The 18,695-nt window shown below is 42.3% G+C and overlaps 1 protein-coding gene across 14 annotated transcripts in view; it reads right to left on the bottom strand.

The window, feature by feature from the left end:
* The window catches only part of PAM (peptidylglycine alpha-amidating monooxygenase), a 1,007,326-nt gene that overhangs the window by 698,624 nt on the left and 290,007 nt on the right, over positions 1 to 18,695 (bottom strand). For 4 of the 14 annotated variants that reach the window (XM_069226162.1, XM_069226086.1, XM_069226154.1 and 1 more), the window contains one exon: positions 12,313 to 12,415. The exons of the other annotated variants lie outside the window; for them this stretch is intronic. The gene's annotated coding sequence lies outside the window, so the exon portion shown is untranslated. The remainder of the gene's footprint in view (positions 1 to 12,312; positions 12,416 to 18,695) is intronic. 14 annotated transcript variants of the gene reach the window in all.

The following is an 18,695-nucleotide window of genomic DNA, read 5'->3' as shown; positions in this document are numbered from 1 at the left end:
AGCAACTGGAACAAATTTAGTTACATGCAATAACAACAAAGATTGGTGAAGAAACAGCAATTTCATTTTATGCAGAAATGAGAGACAAATGCTGTAGCACAGACTCTTGCCATCTGCATCACTGGTGATCTTGCTTTAAAGGTTTTCTTCCCCAATGTTATCAATGTTTTGTGTGAACTTGTTCCAGTGTCAAAACAAAGAATTGTGTATGAGGTCACTTATATGATTGTAAATGCTGACTTTAGGCAGCACTTAAATGAAAGTTTTAGCAAACTATTGTCTGTAAAGTCCAGGCCCCCATTCAAATTAGGGAATGCCCGCTTGCGATTATGCCATTTGAAAATGTGTGCAAGGTGATCCATTTTAAAGAAAAGATGGTATAAAGCATCTTTTATGTTCAGTGCAGACATGAAGAATGAAAGCAGAATCTGTACTTCAAAAAATAAACACATCAAAAACAGTAATTTTTGCAAAAAGATATTAGAACCAGTTTAATGTCAGCCAGGTTAAGGAAATGCTGTTGCTCAGGTTGTGCAAAGATTTACCTTCCCTTCAGTAATCTATGGCACAGAACAATATAACCATGCTGCGTAAAATATCTCTTTTCTTAAAACCACTGTTTTCTTTTAGAAAAACATATCACTAAAACGAAAAGCGAAATCCCATTTTCCTTATTTAAACTGCAGCTGGAGTTATGCTTTGTGAGCTGCCTTTCACCTTGGCTGTGGATCTGGCAGCCGGCATCTTGACCCCAGATCTCAACTATAATAATTTGAGCAGCTAAACCATTTCTTCATTACAGGCAATTAGAGATGGTATAAGTGGCTTGCAACAAGGAAATTAGAGATATGTTTCTGCACAGGAACTGAAGGCTTCCATTTATTACAAAGGAATTACTGATTCTTTCTAATGTTTAGTTGTGCTTCTCTTGTTTCTTTCTTAACTGTTTTTAAATCCTCTCTGTTTTTTTCTAGATGAATAGTGATAAGCAGAAAGGGGATATTTAAGACAACATGTTTATTTTTCCCATGTTTTAGATTTAGATAATTATAAGAAAGAATCCCTCTGCATAAATCTCTCTATACATTCTGAGCTATAGCTTTTTTCCAAATTTGGCTTATATTAAACTGATTCTAATATTTTTTTGCCACAAATCTCTAACTGTTTTTTAGTGTGTTTAAATTTTATTTAGAGATTCTAATTCTATTCTTCATGTTTATCAACATCCTAGCCACACACCAAGGTTTAAGTAGCCTGAGGGAAGGGTTATGGAGTTACCATGTACTAAAAGGAATTAAGTACCCCCTGCCATACATTATAAGGAATGCTGCAAGTCACTTCAGAATTCCATGACCTTTTGAAGGAACTCGGTGTTCGGCATCGTTCCTCTAGATCAACGGTACTCAAAGTACAGCCCGCGGGCCGCCAGCGGCCCCACGGACCTAGCTTGGCGGCCCGCGAGACGCACACCAAACGCCACATCATAATGGCAGCAATATGTAAACATAGAAGAGGGCCGCGGGAGCATGCTCCCGCGGCCCTCCTCTATGTTTACATACGGCGGCCATTGTTTATGGCGTTGCCCTGACGATCCTGTCACCGGCTCCACGTCTGCTGCCCGCCTGCCTGCTGTTCCACATTTGTGGCATCTTTACAGTGCTTTGAGTCAGGTAAGGCTCTTTGGTTTTTTATTTATTTGTTTTTAATGTAGTGTGTGTTACTGGGGTAGGCGTGAGAGCAGATTGCGCTGTGTGTGTGTGTGTTACTGGGGTAGGGGTGAGAGCAGATGGCGCTGTGTGTGTGCGCGCTGTGTGTGTTACTGGGGTAGGGGTGAGAGCAGATGGCGCTGTGTGTGTGCGCGCTGTGTGTGTTACTGGGGTAGGGGTGAGAGCAGATGGCGCTGTGTGTGTGCGCTGTGTGTGTGTGTTACTGGGGTGGGGTGAGAGCAGATGGCGCAGTGTGTGTTACTGGGGTAGGGGTGAGAGCAGATGGCGCTGTGTGTGTGCGCGCTGTGTGTGTTACTGGGGTAGGGGTGAGAGCAGATGGCGCTGTGTGTGTGCGCACTGTGTGTGTTACTGGGGTAGGGGTGAGAGCAGATGGCGCTGTGTGTGTGCGCTGTGTGTGTGTGTTACTGGGGTGGGGTGAGAGCAGATGGCGCAGTGTGTGTTACTGGGGTAGGGGTGAGAGCAGATGGCGCTGTGTGTGTTACTGGGGTAGGAGTGAGAGCAGATGGCGCTGTGTGTGTTACTGGGGTAGGGGTGAGAGCAGATGGCGCTGTGTGTGTGCGCGCTGTGTGTGTTACTGGGGTAGGGGTGAGAGCAGATGGCGCTGTATGTGTGCGCGCTGTGTGTGTTACTGGGGTAGGGGTGAGAGCAGATGGCGCTGTATGTGTGCGTGCTGTGTGTGTTACTGGGGTAGGGGCATTGTTTTGAAAAAGGGGGTGGGGTGGTTGTTCCCCCTCTAAGCCCCGCCCCCTCTAAGCCCCGCCCCCCGCTGTCACTTCAGTGCGGCCCTCGGCCGCAAACCATACTGCAATTTTGGCCCCCGAGAAAAAGTTTGTGAGTACCCATGCTCTAGATTGTCACGGAACTCTTTGGTGACTTGGAATATCCTTAAAATATATATAAGTGGGTGGTAATTTAGCCATAAAATACACAATCTTCTAGTAGATAACTGCTCTAGTCTTCCATATTCTTATTTTACTTGACAAAATGAGTCACACCATTTTTTTCTTAGTTTCTTCTAGTTCATTGAAGCAGTTTGAGTCACCATGAATCCACTCACTTGACAGATATTGTCAGGTTGTCTCTGGGCTGGGCTCTGTTTGTGTGTATTTCTCAAAAGCCACACCAGTACCATCCCAAGGGTCACAGTGTGCCAATGGGCTGGTAGATGCCTGACCACTAGGTTGAAGGTGGGCCTGCACCACAGCTCTCATGCTCTGGTGCAATTATTTTTGATAGTGACATCAAACACTGATTAATGTATATTAAAACAGAACGCCCACTCAACTGGCTTTGACAAGTAACTTTTCTGCGTCTAAGCCCATATCTCAACATATGCTCATTTTTAGAACAATTTACAGTTTTGCTGTTTGGATCTTCACATCAAAAGTAGAAACTACATATCTTCTATGCTAAGATTTTCACTAACTCAGTGCTTTAGGCCACTGAAGCTAAATTAAAAAATCCGCCATTGCTCACCTTCTTAAAATATGGTGGCCCTTTACCACTTGCACATTAACCATCAATGTCACCATTAAGTTCTTGCATGTCATTCTAAAGGATGTGCAAAGAGTTACCTTTACCTAATAACTCAAGCAGCTTATGCAAAAGCCCTATTGAACTAATCTGCATGGCAAGTTTAAGAAAATACACATTACCTCGACAGTCAAGATCAAAAGACCATCATTTCATATGTCATTTTCCTTATCCGACATTGTATGCCCTCAATAACAAATTACCTACTTCCTTTGTGTACAATCCAATGCCTCTGAGTGCTCAATTTTTGCATTACAGGAAATAATTTTGCAAGGTAGCAGCAAAACTGTCACAACGTTCCCAAAAGGTGTGCACATCAACAGGGTATTGAGCCATGAAATGACTTATGCGCACCACCAGGTTTTTCAACTTCTGAAGATAAAAAGAAAGTTTAACATGGACGGCAGGCGCTCGGGACCAACCCAAGGTTACCATCACCTGCTACAACACAAGGTGACCAGCAGATTCTCATGTGTTTGCAGTGCTGCAGTGAAATGGCGGCTTCACCAGGCGTTTTTCACACAAGGAATAAAAAATCCTGTGTATGATGACAGCGGTTCAGCCTTTCGGTGTCACTGGGACGCGTCACAGCACAGATGTCTGTGCTGACAAACAGGCTTCTTCTCTCAGAGATAACAGGACGACCCTCACCCCAAACTCTTTCCTTGAGTACCTAAGCAGCACCACTTCCTCAAGAGGAACTGGCACAGCCTCCTAATACACAAACTAAATTAAAACAACATTAGGTGGAGCAGGGCAGATGAGAGAATCTGCTACTGGAAAACAGCATTTGTGACATATTTTCAGAGTTTCATACTAAGAATCGAGACACAATGACCTTCATTATCGTTGCATTAATGACCATGACGCCAGTCAACAATGCCAGTTATTGGATTTCCGCTACTAAATGGGCTAGCACCGAAGGCGGGAGTGCGTAACAATGGCAGGGTCCACACCCAGGGTTATTGACCAGCTACAAAGCAATCATTGTATCCGCATGTGGATGCATCAGCGAGGTCACTCCCTTACTCCCTCCTGTCCCTCTCCCACGGAGCTGCTGGTTCTAAGTGTGTTACAGGTGGGGTGCTTCACTGGTGGGTGTGTGCTGTATTCCAGGCAAACTGAATGAAAGTGTCACCCTCACTGTTTCAATGGCGGTGCTAACACAAGTTAAAATTTGCTTTACTGAATTAAAAAACCGAAATCATTTGCAGAGTTTTACCTGCTTTGTTTTTGCTCAGATTATTCTTTCAGGAACTGCCTACCATCTGTATTCTAACGCTGCTCTGGCATTTAGACTTACCCTCGTTGACGATGCAATCTAAAGTTGTTAATTGGCGTCGGGTAGTTTCCTTGCCAGTAGACTGCACATGGCAGATTCACCTTATGCTCTGCAATTTCTCTGTGGTCAGTGAAGCTGTTCGTTCCTCTTAAGTCCTCCAGGGGGGACGCTAAAAAGTACATTTTTCTTAATTAGAGTTGCGAGGGTCGGACTCGTATCAACGGACATGCCCTTACTTTTCTGTCGATGAATCAAATCAATTTCTAGTGTTTCACTCACAGAGCAGAAAAAATAAACGATTTCACAAGAGCTGCATCTTGTATGCTCGTTTTCTAATCTGCATTTCGCAGCCAGGTGAGGGTTGCGAACCGCACAGGGAGGCATTTAAGCATCTGGAGTTTAAGGGGGCCCGTTTATTAGCTGCTGCTGCTGCTGTTTCGCTCTGTTCTAACCTTGTTCCTCTGCCCACAACAGGATCCTGTTCAACAAATGCACCATTTAGCAAAAGACATGAGCATTATTCACAAGCCGGCTAGATCATCCACCAGGAATCCGACTTTCCAGATGTCCACTTGTTCAGGAACACGACACATGAGCAAACACAATTATTCAATGCAACGCACAAATAGAAAGCACATTTATTTTTTCAATTTGGTGTACAGTACAGTATAATTGTTGTGTATCCGCCAATGCAAGTTAATCTTAAGAGCCTACTGCCAGATAAACTCTGGTCATAAGAAATTCAAAGTATGTGTATGTATGTATGTATATTTATAAACCCATCCTAGTTACAAAGCACCGGTATGTTCTACAATACAGATGTGGGGGCATCAGCTGTGATAGGGTGGGATTTAGGACTGATGACTGGAGTAAGGGCCAGAGCCCCGAGAGGAAGTGCACATCTTTTAAGACAGGACGATCTGGGTAAGTAACACATTGTTTCACTAGGTAAAGAGGAGGTACTGTGTGCATACCAGGGAATCTTATAAAGCCGGTTGCCAGGACTAAAGGGCAAATTCTCAATGTATTTGCTTTTCTGAGGTTTACAAAGGGGCACAGTTGATGTGATGAATGTAAATTGTCGTTATTGATTCACACAGAGAATTTCTACTCATAAATGGATTTTCTCATGAGGAAAATTCTGCCTCAAAGCTATTGAATAAGAGCATCGAGTTCAGGGCTTGGCCTCTGGCTTCGGCTTACACCCAAAGCCTTCTCCCCTCCCTATATGTGCATGTTCAAGACCTCTGCACCTCTAGAGCCCCACATTTTACAGCAAGTTCCAGGAGAAATGAAACCTACTGACCTTGAGGAAGTGCTTCCCTCAGACTTGCCCTCATTGAACTGCTCCTGTTGTTAACAGTCCAAACCCACTAGTCTAAGGTGAATTCGAGGATGATGAGGCAGAGGAGGCTGCTTCATCACATCACCTTTGATCTTGGATATGGAATCTTCTCCAGCTGCCGTGGGTGTCACGTGAGTCAACTGGCTGGCAGCAAGTTGCACTCTGTGCAGTCCAGTGCCACTTCTTGGCAAATGTGGGTAACAGCCACATACATCAGTTTTACACACCCAAGTGGGAACCATGAGTTCCTGAGGAAGTTTGCATCCCAGAAGAATGTGTCAGCTAATAAACAGAAAACTGTTTAGGGTGCAAGAGAGCAGAGACAAAATCACCTCTCCTATTTTGAAGCAGCATACACCGGTCTGTAGTTTGTACCGCACAACAGTTTCTGTTGATCAGTGCAAGTTGTCTAATTTAAAATATTAACAGACAAGCACCTGAAGACTTTGGCAGTGTTTAAATTCTCTTGTATTTTTTTCCGATTCTCCCTGTTAGAGATAGTGTTTTGTTTATTCATGGTCCGATATAGTCACTTTAATTGCAAATAAAAAAGGCTTTAAATATAAAGTCTCACAATCTTTAAAAAATTTAATTTTCATGACCATCACTTCCAGATCAGTAGGCAGAGGGCACATGGACTTTTATAAGGTAACAAACCACATAACCGCTCGTCTTTTTACTTTGCACTTTACATTTTCTTTGACTGTTACATACTTTTGAAGTAGATTTAAACTGACTGAACATTATCCATATATGATACATTTTCAAAACAATACATATTTGCTCAGAGTTCACCGCACAGAGAGTTGTGATTGCAAGAAAAAGCAAGTTCAGGTAACTCAAAATCCTGCTGTGAGAGGTTTCAGTGGAATTTTGTGAAATCTGTCTGTAAGGCAAGGTCTCTGTATTCCCAGAACTCTTTGATGGACAACCACTTAGTCTCCTTATTCCCAGAGTCCGCTGTGTATGTTTTTTGGTGCCAGAGACTAGTGCACAGAAAGAAAGATGGCAGTTGTTAAATTTCAGCTGCTGACTTAAGAAAAACCAACAGACATTAGACTGCAAAAAGGCAAACTGACTGGAAGGTTCTGGAATTTGGCAACATGAAGTGAGTTGGCCTCAGGATGGTGACCAGTAGGATTTAGAAAACTGGTTAAGGAAAATTGAAAGAGGAGGTATGGTCTCCTCTTGTGTACACCATAATTCCAACCAAGATGTATCTGTATTTGGGCTGTGTGTTCTAGTACCACCAGCGAGAGGGTCTAATAAGAGAGGATTAGGAACATGATACCTAGGGACCTGCCCTGACGAATTCCTGTGACCCAGAAGGGGCACTGGTTTTTGGCAGAAACATGTTGAAACACGTACCAGTTGGGACACTTGACACCCTGTTAGTTACTTCCCATGTTTTAATAAGGAACAATAATAAAGGGTTATTATCATCCCCAGCACATTTTTAATTTTAGGCTCCCAGAAGAACTTTTACTCGTATGGAGTCTTTTGAAAAAACTTAATTCATTCACTGAGTTGATATTTGAAATCAAATGAACACTGTACAACCCCACTCCGAGCCCCAAAAGGAGCCCTCCCACTCCATGGACTGCAGAACATGGGTCACGGGAAGAAGAGCCCCCAGTAATGAAGCATGCCACTTTTAGTGGGTGAGGATTTTCTGTCCTTTTAACAGGGATGCTAGGTGTCTCCCCAGAGGAGGTCAGGACTTACAAAAAGTTATCCTGTTATACTAAAGAAGGGTAGCCTAATCAAAAACTAGCATTTGCATTGTAATGTGTCTCGCGTTTGCTCGAGGTAAAGCTATTAGCGTTCTAAACTTCTAACCGGACTTTTCTTCCCACATAAACTGAAAATGAAAAGTAAAACACTTTCACATAAGTGAGCCGATGGCCACCATGAGCACAAAGCAGACACACAAAAGGAAACAGAAGTTCGCTCGCAGTGAAACATAGGCAAAAGTGCAACTATCCATGTAACTGGCAAAAGTGCAATTATCCATGTAACCAGCAAAAGTGCAAATAATTATGTAACAGGGTCGATTTCATGCAAAGCGCTCGACTACTGCCCAGCAAGATTGCGCTGTCCACGAAATAAAGAGAAAAAGTAGTCCAGAAACCATATGGAAAACATGGAGCCTCGTATGTTTTCAGTAGTTGGCCGGTGCGCTCGAAGCGGACTAAACGCCAGAAACAGCATCACGTATGCATGCCTCTCACTAATTAAATCAAGCCAATTTTAAAAGGCAAGCTCACAACCCAACCAAACTGATGGGCATGCATGGGCGTGGTTAAAAGACAACAGAAAGATTACACCAGGGACAGAGAGCTTTGCGTGCCCGACCCTAACAAGGAGCACAATGTTTTCTTGTGTTACAATTTTCAGTGCAGGCATTCTAAGCACAAAAAAGTGCTGGATGGAGCTCCTTTTTAAGACACATTATGGTTCGATAATAAGATCAATAGCTTCTCAATTTGAAATAAAAAAAGAAAACTTCCTTGAAGAAATGTCAGTTTAAGGAATGCTATGTCTTCAAGCCAATCCTTACAAATCATGCAAATGTGTTGGTTACGGTGAACCATTCTAACTCCTCTACACAGCTCATGACTTAGACGTCACATCACTTGTGACATCACATATAGGCCCTCATTACAACCCTGGCGGTCAAAGACCACCAGGGCTGTTCTGACGATTGCACCGCCAACAGGCTGGCGGTGCAATCCTGCTTACACCCACGTTGGTCCCGGCGGTTGTAATCCCCCAGGGCAGTGCTGCTTGCAGCGCTGCCCAGGGGATTACGAGTCCCCCTCCCGCCAGCCTTTTCATGGCGGTAGGAACCGCCATGAAAAGGCTGGTGGAAAGGGGAGTTGCGGGGCCCCAGGGGTCCCCTGCACTGCCCATGCCCCCTGCCACAGCCCCATGGAGCTTTTCACTGTCTGCACAGCAGACAGTGAAAAGCGCGACGGGTGCAACTGCACCCGTCGCACCACCACAACACCGCCAGCTCCATTTGGAGCCGGCTCCCGTGTTGCGGCCGACATCCCCGCTGGGCCGGTGGGCGGAAAAGTGGATTTCCGCCCGCCGGCCCACCGGGGATCTTGTAATGGCCACTGCGGGAGTGCGGCCGCATTGGTGGCTGCATGGCGGTTACAACTTGGCGGGCGGCAGTTGCCGCCCGCCAATGTTGTAATGAGGGCCATAATGTGGCCAACAATTTCATTATCACACAAATTATTAAACATATAAAACCTTGCAAGTTGGAACATATTTTTTTTACAAAGATAACACAAATAGCAAAGCTGCATTAACTCTGTCAATAACAAAGGGTCCTTGCATGCACATGGAGGTCCCAAAATGAGGATCAACAGACGTCTTCCAAAAAATTCTAAAAACAAAATGTTGCAGTACAGACGGCCATTACCAGATGATCCTGTGCTTGAAGTGATCCCACATTACAGCTAACTGTCACAAGATGATCCTACTGTGATTCTGGATGGAGAAGCAGTCCTTTTGTCCAGTACTATAAATGCCAGCTAATATTTAAGTAGAGAACCTAGGCTACCGTGCCATGTTATGCTATTTTTTTCGCAGATGTTAATGGGTAATGAAGGACATTAAATAATCTGTGTGTCAAGATATGCACCAACCATGTTCCTTATTCTCCAAAAGGGCCGTTAATGTTCAAACGTTGCTTTCTTATGCACAATATGTACGATGTATTCTTTAAATTGGTGCTATATCTTTGCATACTACCATAAATCCTAAAAATGTACATCACATAGCTAAGAACTTCCAGTCTATTTTAAAAACCTATACGTTTGTAACAAAGCAGCATTAGTACAGTCACTTTAAAAACATACATTAAATCTGACTACATGTATTAATCATCTAGGTAGCATCACAGCCTTTGTTCTCTATATAAAATTGCAGTGAGGAAGGCTCGCCGCAGTCAGCGGTAACACAGTCTTTCTCATCTGTATAAATGAACCAAGGACACCTCCTAACAATCAGTGGCAGTGCCGGCTTTTTAAATCCCTGTCATTTAGTATATAATGGGATATTAGTAATTGCTTTTATGATGTCATCTATTGCCCAGTATTCTTTGGCCTCTGATCTACTACACGGGTATAGACCCATATACCATATTTTTAAAGAGATAATGTTTACTGCTAAATTTTCCTAGTTGAACACTTTAGTAAAACAGTTATGGCATTTATACCTCCACTACCTCAGTTTTATACTTTAGATTTCTAACATTTTTGTTTAACGGCTATGATGACTTTCTCCATTTGTGCCTCACGTTAGTGGCCGCCCTCTTAGTGGTAAGCAGTTAATACATTTCATACTGTTTGCATATCAACCTTTGTTCAAATCCTGAGGTCCTTCCCTCTTATCTGCATTGTGACTGTTTACTCCTGCACCCGCCTGCACATCTGGCTGACCACAGGCCACATGAAGATGAAGGGGGCTGAAGGAGGTTGGTTAGCTTGGCCTGCATCCCTTTACCAACATCTGTGCCCGGGTGTGAGGGGAGCTCAGTTGAAGCTCGCTTAGCCCCTGCACTTTCTCGCGTTTGTCTTCTGCAAGTGGATTCTCCACAAAAGCTATATATCGTATACACATACCGAGCAACATCCACTTACCAATAAAGAAAACTACCAACTGCACAGAAACGTGCAGTAGAAAAGAGACTTTCCTCATGATCGCGCCTACGCTACACAGCTCCTTGGAGTGCACTAGAGATTTGGTAATTTAAAGCAAACGCCTAGCATGTACTCTCCACGTGATTTGTATCAGCATGTGCTTTTTGAGAGACATTTGTGATTGTGGATCACCTTTGAGCGATGTTTGTCGTTGGCTGCAGACATCCTTAATGCAAATCTGTCCTTAATTAACCAGCAGACCTCCAGGTGGGGCGCTTGTCACAAGAACAGGCACATCGCAGTTGAACTGCTTGCTTCTGCTCTTTTTTGTCTCTGTTCATTTTTTTAACCACCGTGCTCATTACTCAAATAAAATGGCTGATGCTTGGGAAATTGATTAAACCTCCACCGTAGCTGTCAAACTGCCAATGAGCGAAATAAGCAACATCAGTCGCACAGACAACATTGCTGTAGTAAAGACAACAATTTATTGTCCAATGTAAAATCAGTAAGACATGCACGAATGGTGAGAAAGCAGCAGAGCTGAAATGGCCTCACGCAGAGGGAAGCACCGAGTACCATGCCTGTGTGATCTCGGGCTCTAGAATGGTAATATTAACCATGATACAGTGCAGAGCTTTGCATCCTTATTGGAATTGCAATACTTTACAGAAAATGGACTCACTTCATTACTGCTCCATTATAATCGCACCTCAGAAGGATTAAAGGCTCAATCGACCTGGCAGCTTGATGAAACCCTTGATGGCTGCATCAATTAACTGGGGTGGGCGCGCTGCCCGCTGCAGCAGTATATGCTGCTCTACCACAGGAGCCACTATGGGCTTCGCTTGAACAGAAAATGGTCTAGATCAGACTACACGAATTACTGCTGAAATTGTAAGATAGGCAATGATTTACTGTTCTATAGTAATGCTCTTCTCTAGTGCTGAGGTCTATTCTCTTGAGCTACAAAGCGCTGGGAGGGTAAGAAATGGCAAAAGCACAGGGTGGGAATCTGAGCGTCAAGTACAACACAAAGGATTGCTAATATTGTGTGGATGCCCAATGGAAGAGGTAGACCATCAGCACCCAAGGTCTGGAAGGGTAATTCCATAGATTAGAGTCTTGCACATAGGGGACCTTCGGCAGCAGTGGTCATACTTTGTGGATCGATCTTGTGGGTAAAGGAATATCCCAGAACCCAGAGAGTGTCTTCAAACCTGAGGTAAATAGATCGGTTTGCTTGAGTGGGAATATGTCTCTTTATCGCTTCCGTAGTGTTGACAGGGAGAGTCAAGTAAACACTTGTGCGAAACCTTATGTGAGATATCAGCATTGGAAGGACCTGTTTAATCTCAAGAATGAGGAGCAGCACATGAAATAACCCACAAATAAAGTACAGGCAATGGTGTGCACTTATTGCAATGTCCAAACCTTAAGCCATACATGATTTGTCTGAGTCACACATGGCATCTACCTCACGGCCAGTCTCTGTAGGCAAAACGATCCCTGAGGAGTTGTTCATTTGATAGAGTTGGTTGTTTCACATGACTCACATGCAAAATCTCCATCATTGCCAGCAAGTTTAAACTTCCTGGTGGCCTACTGTACTATCCTCTAGTATGAAATGGATTTAGAGGCCTTTACCATACATTTGGAAGCACAAATGACTGGTTGCAATGATTTTGGCCAAAAAGTGCACATAAACAGGAGAACAAGCCCATAGACCCTAATGTTAGGGGCATTTAAAGAACAAGTGGACAATTTTACCTCTTGCGTATACTTTGTGGGAAGAAGATACAAACTAAAGCTGCTGTGTCCATTGCAGGATGAAGCCAGCAAAGCAGTACCTTTCAGTCAATAGTGTTGAATGCTGCAGAGAGAACAAGAACAAAAGTGTGCAAAGTTAGCCTTGACCGTTCTTGGCCCACCTTTCGTCTTCAAAGTCCAAACGATTAGTTCCTCTGGACTGACTACTGCAGAAACCATAATGATAGTTCCTCAGCAGATCATTTGGTGGGATGGGGACTGGGGTATGCAGTAGCACTTTAAAAGCGACAACACAGACCTGAAATCAGGACAATCAAATAATAATAATAAAGTCAATGGTTTGGAGGATCTTAGTTTCACATCTGTGACCTGTTGGTGACACACTCCACCAGTATTCAGTGGGGCACATCAATCTATATGAAGAGATCTATATTAGACTTCCCCTTGCTTTAGAGTCATAAAAATATCCTTGCTCTGAAAGAAAACAGTTATAGGCTTTAATAGACTATGTGCCAGTGTCACTGTATTAATTTTGTTTAAGATGTTATTCATGGGTAGCTAATGGGTAACTGTGTAAGCAAGCACACGCGTGAAAGGATCTGCTGTTCCTTTGCTTTTTTGACATGTTATGAAGGATTTATGTAATGCCAAAGGGCTAACGAGAGCCTTTAGTGCATGTTCAAAATCCAGCGCTGACCTACAAAATCAGTACAGGGACCTCTACTTTTTGAGGAGTTGCGATATTGGCTGTTGGGATGTCAGAAAATGTTTTTTTAACTTCTTATTTTTATAATAAGGAGAGGTTAGGTTCATCGCCGAGTAGTCAAGTTGCACATCTGTATGTCCTTTCTCTGCAAACTGAAGGTGGTGTTCCACGAGGGAGTATAACGCAGATTCAGGGTTGCAAAATGGTTCGAATTCTGATAGCATGTCATACTGGCTGTGTTAATGTTTGAGAGGTGCACTTAAATACAAAAGCTGCTCGACACCAAGCCTCCCATTTGAAAAGTTCAGTGGGGGTTTCTTCTGGAAGAGCGCATCCCTAGCTTTCATTAAAAAAAACGCTTATTATGCCAATATTGCAAATGCTAGCTAGACTATAGTGCACACGTTTTTGATAGAAGTGAGGCATTGGTTCTAAAGGTGTAAGGTAGGTTTAATGAGCTAACAAGCTCTAGCACCATCTTCAATAAGCATTCTATAAAATTACAAATGGGGTGAACAGAGTGCTTGAGGCCATGTTTGCCTACATTTCAGATGTAAATGAAGACAGTTTTCCTGATGTAAACATTTAGGTATGTTTGTGGGTACACTCTCACTACACCAATGGTGCTACTTCACTGGCACTACATTTTTCCCCCCATTTTATTTTGATTTCAGGTATACATTTAAAAAAAATAAAGCAGTAACTATACAAAAGTAGCATTCAAGGATTATACATTTTCTTTGGCTGTTCATATCTCCTCTAATCCCCTCATATTGGTCTATCAGATGTATTTGTAGGGGAAAAAAAACCTGACTGTAGAATCAACAGCACGCGATCCGAACAACACTTTAATCACTGCACTATATATAAACACATTAATTTTGTATATAGTGAACTTGATACTACGCTTACGTAGCCTTGCTTGGCTTACTGTTCTACTAAATTCTGCCATATAGCTATAAAACTTTTTATACTCCCAACATGTTGTGAGAACACTTCCTCATATTTCTTGGTTCTTCTCATCTTATCCCACCAGTTCTGTAGTGTAGGAATATTTTCCATCTGCCAAAACTGCAATATCAATGATCTAGCTACTGCAAAAACAATCCCAATAAAGTATTGTTTATATTTAGCTAGCTGGCGTGTCTTCTCAGATACTCCAAACAGAACTAAGCTTGGTTCTAGCTCAATCCTAAAGTTCGAGCTGAGATTTATGTCCTCATTTATCTTCAACTAAAAGAGAGTTAATTTGGGGCAGTCCAAGAAGATATGTAGCCAATTCCCCTGTCCCTCCTGATGGTACCGAAAACATTGATCATAAATTGCTGGAAACATTTTATGTATCATTTCAGGGGTATATTACGCCCTCCATCTGGAGAGAAAAGACATTCCTTTATAATTGCCAGCCCTTAAAGATTTGTAGCCAACTTCCGAAATAATTCTCCAATCTTCTCTTGAAATAAAGCATTGTGCTTTTGAGAACATTTTGTTCCTGAATTCTGTGATTAATCAACGATGGATTGCTCACCTAATAGTATGTACTAATTTCCTGTCCCAGCTACTTAACTCTTAATTAGAGCCCTCCCTATCGGGTGTTCTTGGGTATTTTCCATGGTTATATTAGTACTAATAAAATGGGATATATAGAAAAAAGCTCAAAAAGAGTATAGTTGTCATAGTCCCTAGCCTTATTATGACCTCCTCCCATATAATGTATCTGCCTCCTAGAAAAAAGTCCCTCCTTTCCTTAAACCCTTTGCTGTTCCACTGAGCTATCTCAGTTTCTGAAAGGTGAAGGCCAAAATATTTACACCATAAAAACAACAAAAAGAGGGGCGAAAGTGGGATATTTGGAGAACAAACTCCTGGTCCCGTGTGTAAGGTTCCCAATAGTCAATAAATCAAAAAAGGTTACACATGGTTCTAAAAAAAGGAAGAAGGTTTCTTTCAAAAGGGTGGTTCAATCAATAAATGGAAACCATCATTTTCGAAGCAAGAGCCCTCACTCACCTCCCGGTGACATGCTTCATCATAGGGCCAAGCTCCTCGCCAGGCCGGCGCTGCAATGCCTGACGGGCCCCACAAGGGGGCTCTTTGCCGGAGATCTTTTAAGAATGGTGTATAGCCGGTCAAGAAAAATATAGTGAAGGATTGGTATAAGGGAAAATATTAAAAATGGCTAGAGGTAACTAGTAAAAGTTTTTATTCTAATGCTGATACCTCTGACATGATTAAAACCAGTATATGGGGAAATAGTGGAATAATGTCTACATTCCCCATAAAAAACAGGTAGGTATAATTAATATATCTCGTAATAGAGAATAGTAAGAAAGAGACGGTGAACACAGGATCCCCTGTATCACTCTATATAGTTGGTCAACATGTTTCTTGCTTTTTTCTCGTCAAAAAATGATCTTATGCGATTCATCAGGACCTAAGTACATACCTAATCCTTTAAACAATGGATAATTCCAAAAATAAGGAAGTCAAAAACTAAGAAAATTTGAAAAGAAAGAAACCAAGATTAAAGCATTGCATAATTCTCAAGAACAATGTGTTCACGATATCCTATGTTGTGAAACCCCATACGTAGGTGAGGGATCCCAAAAGTGCCATGTGACGAAGAAAAGTTATATAATGATAACATTATTAATATGTGTGAAAGCCAACTTGGCAATGAAAAGAGTTCCACAATGCTTACCCTCCAAAAACTAATGGTAGGGCCTCATCGGGGTGGCAACAGGCTCTAAAAATCCACTATGGTCTATGTATACACACAGAAAACACAAACATGAATTATACATGTGGTAGTCATAAAATTCGTTTGTGCAACACACTAATTAAGACCACAAAGGGTAGAATGAGTTATTCAATACAAAACTCCTATTGAAAATAATAGTACCAGACCTCATACTATGTCAGAAAAAATGCATCAGATTAAATAAATAGAAGAAGGGATCACATTGCAGAGGTGATAACCTTCTAATTGGTGACATAAGTATTAATTTAAACAAAAATCCATATGGTATTACACAGGCATTTTGAGAAAGAAAAGTTCCATATTAAAACACACATCAAAGAGGAAAAGGAAAAATGCAAATGTGGCACAGGACAAAACTATTGTAAGTATATTTAGAAAAAACTCAACAGTGAGTTATAATTACAGTCAACTCAGAAAATCGACGTGGATGAAATGCTGGTGTGAATGATAATGCGACTTCAATAAACACAATTCACAACAACCGCAAGTGGTATAGATTTAGGAAAGCGTGCGATTTTTAGCGCGTTTACAGCCACGAAGAGAACGGTGCAGAAAGAGTGAGCGCGTGAGTGTTACACCGTGTCTCACTTCTTTAATGGGGATAGGCGGGAGAGCGCGCAAGATCAATAGCGCATCTCTCCTCGTCCATTCAATCATACGGCGCCAAAGAGCCAGGAGCATTCTCCTAGGCAGCCGTATGAAAACGCGGACATACACGGGTTACATTAAAGAGACATGACTAGTGCTACTAGTCAATGTCGCATAAAGACTCCAAATATAAAAGTCGGAAGTTTAACAAAAGTCGGAAGTTTAACAAAAAAGGGCACTTACTTGGGCAGAAGTCAAGCAATACAAGACCACCTACGCCTGTTCCTGTCCCCCGGTATTCAAAAAACAGCTGATACCGAAATGATTTTAAAGGGGAAGGGAATCAGAAAAAGAAAAGGGACTACCGAAAAGGTAACTATAATGGATGATGGACTAAAAAATGGTGTCGGCCATTTTGGAGTGGTCTGGTCAAAAAGCAATCAAATGTACTCCACTCTGAAAAAGGTAAATTCGTTACCACTAGACCTCCAAAAATAAAAAACCACCATGAAACCATTCTAAAGAACTACAAATATGTGAACTGTTATCTAGAAAAATCAGTATTGGTGACTGTAAACACAAATGTGTGGTTATTAGTGGATAAAACTAGTCCACTGGATATCGTCATTAAGACCAGATATATGGAACTTGAGTCTAAAGACCCACCGTTGTTCTTTCTCTAAGATTCTATTCGTACAGTCTATGTTATCTCTAATGGTTTCTAGAACAATCCACTTAATGTCATTAGGAGTGTGCTGTTTCTCAATGTAATGGTTGGTCAGTTTGGTGGAGGATCTCTTACATCTAATGGTGCTACGGTGTTCGTGGATTCGAATTTTCACCATTCTAGTAGTCATACCAATGTATTTTAAATTACAAGGACATGTAATCATATAAATACAGCCTTTAGTACGGCAATTGGTGTGGGATCTCAATTGCCAGGTCTTTTGTTCGCCTATTTCCACTTCTTGGGTACTGTCAGTCAGGGAACAGACATTACAACAGCCACAAGGATAGTGTCCTTTCACTTTCAGCCATTGACTAGGGCCAGTATTGTCAAGGGGCCGGTTTGTCGTAGGTCTCGTGTGGACAACTAGGTCTTTAATGTTATGGGTTCTCTTGAAGGCAAACAGAGGGCGTTCCAATGTAGCGCCTGCACTAGTAGGGATGGGCCAGAGCCTACGGACAATCCCTTTTATTTGGTTACTAAGAGGGGTGAACGTGGTTACACAGGTTAGTCTTGGTTGTTGTGTACGAATATTATTAGTCAATAATATTTCCCTAGGGATGTTGCTGGCCCTTTTCTTTGCCTGTCGGATATTAGATACAGGATAGTTACGTTCACAAAGTTTACGACATAAAGTGTTAGCTTGTGTGTGGAAATCATTTTTATCTGAACAATTACGTCGTATCCTCAGGAATTGCCCAAAAGGTAAATTATCTCGCAGGGCTTTTGGATGATGACTATTGTAAAGTAAAAGACTGTTTCTATCAGTGGGTTTATGGAACATGGAAGAATCAAGATACCCATCTCGGAGTGTGATTTGTACGTCAAGGAAAGATACCTCTTTGTCAGAGATGGTGGAGCTGAAACGAAGGTGGGTGTCCAAAGTGTTGACCCACTGGGTGAAGGCTATAGCTTGATCTATATCGCCCTTCCAGATCACTAGGATATCATCTATATATCGGTGCCACAGTTTAATGTTGGAAAAGAAAGGTTGGTCAGGAGTCAGAATGTGGCGTTGCTCAAAGGCGAACATATATAGGCAGGCCAGGCTAGGTGCGAACGTGCTCCCCATAGATGTACCCTGTATCTGATGAAAGAGACTTTTCTCAAATTGAAAAAAGTTCCCTTGGAGAGCCACACCTGCACATTGCATAATAAAGCTCACAGGGGTGTTATAGATCCAAGTGTCTGTTAGGAGTATTTCCTCCACAGCGGTGAGTGTGGCCTCTTGCGGAATATTAGTATATAGAGCCTCCACGTCTAGACATATTAATATGTCTGTAGTACCTGCTTCATTGATGTCATTCAATAGAACCAACGTGTCTTTTGTGTCCTTCTGGCTGAAAGTGAAAGGACACTATCCTTGTGGCTGTTGTAATGTCTGTTCCCTGACTGACAGTACCCAAGAAGTGGAAATAGGCGAACAAAAGACCTGGCAATTGAGATCCCACACCAATTGCCGTACTAAAGGCTGTATTTATATAATTACATGTCCTTGTAATTTAAAATACATTGGTATGACTACTAGAATGGTGAAAATTCGAATCAACGAACACCGTAGCACCATTAGATGTAAGAGATCCTCCACCAAACTGACCAAC

Source organism: Pleurodeles waltl, chromosome 1_1 (assembly GCF_031143425.1).
Source record: "Pleurodeles waltl isolate 20211129_DDA chromosome 1_1, aPleWal1.hap1.20221129, whole genome shotgun sequence".
NCBI classification, from domain to species: domain Eukaryota; kingdom Metazoa; phylum Chordata; class Amphibia; order Caudata; family Salamandridae; genus Pleurodeles; species Pleurodeles waltl.
This window is presented reverse-complemented; position numbering and strand designations above follow the sequence as displayed.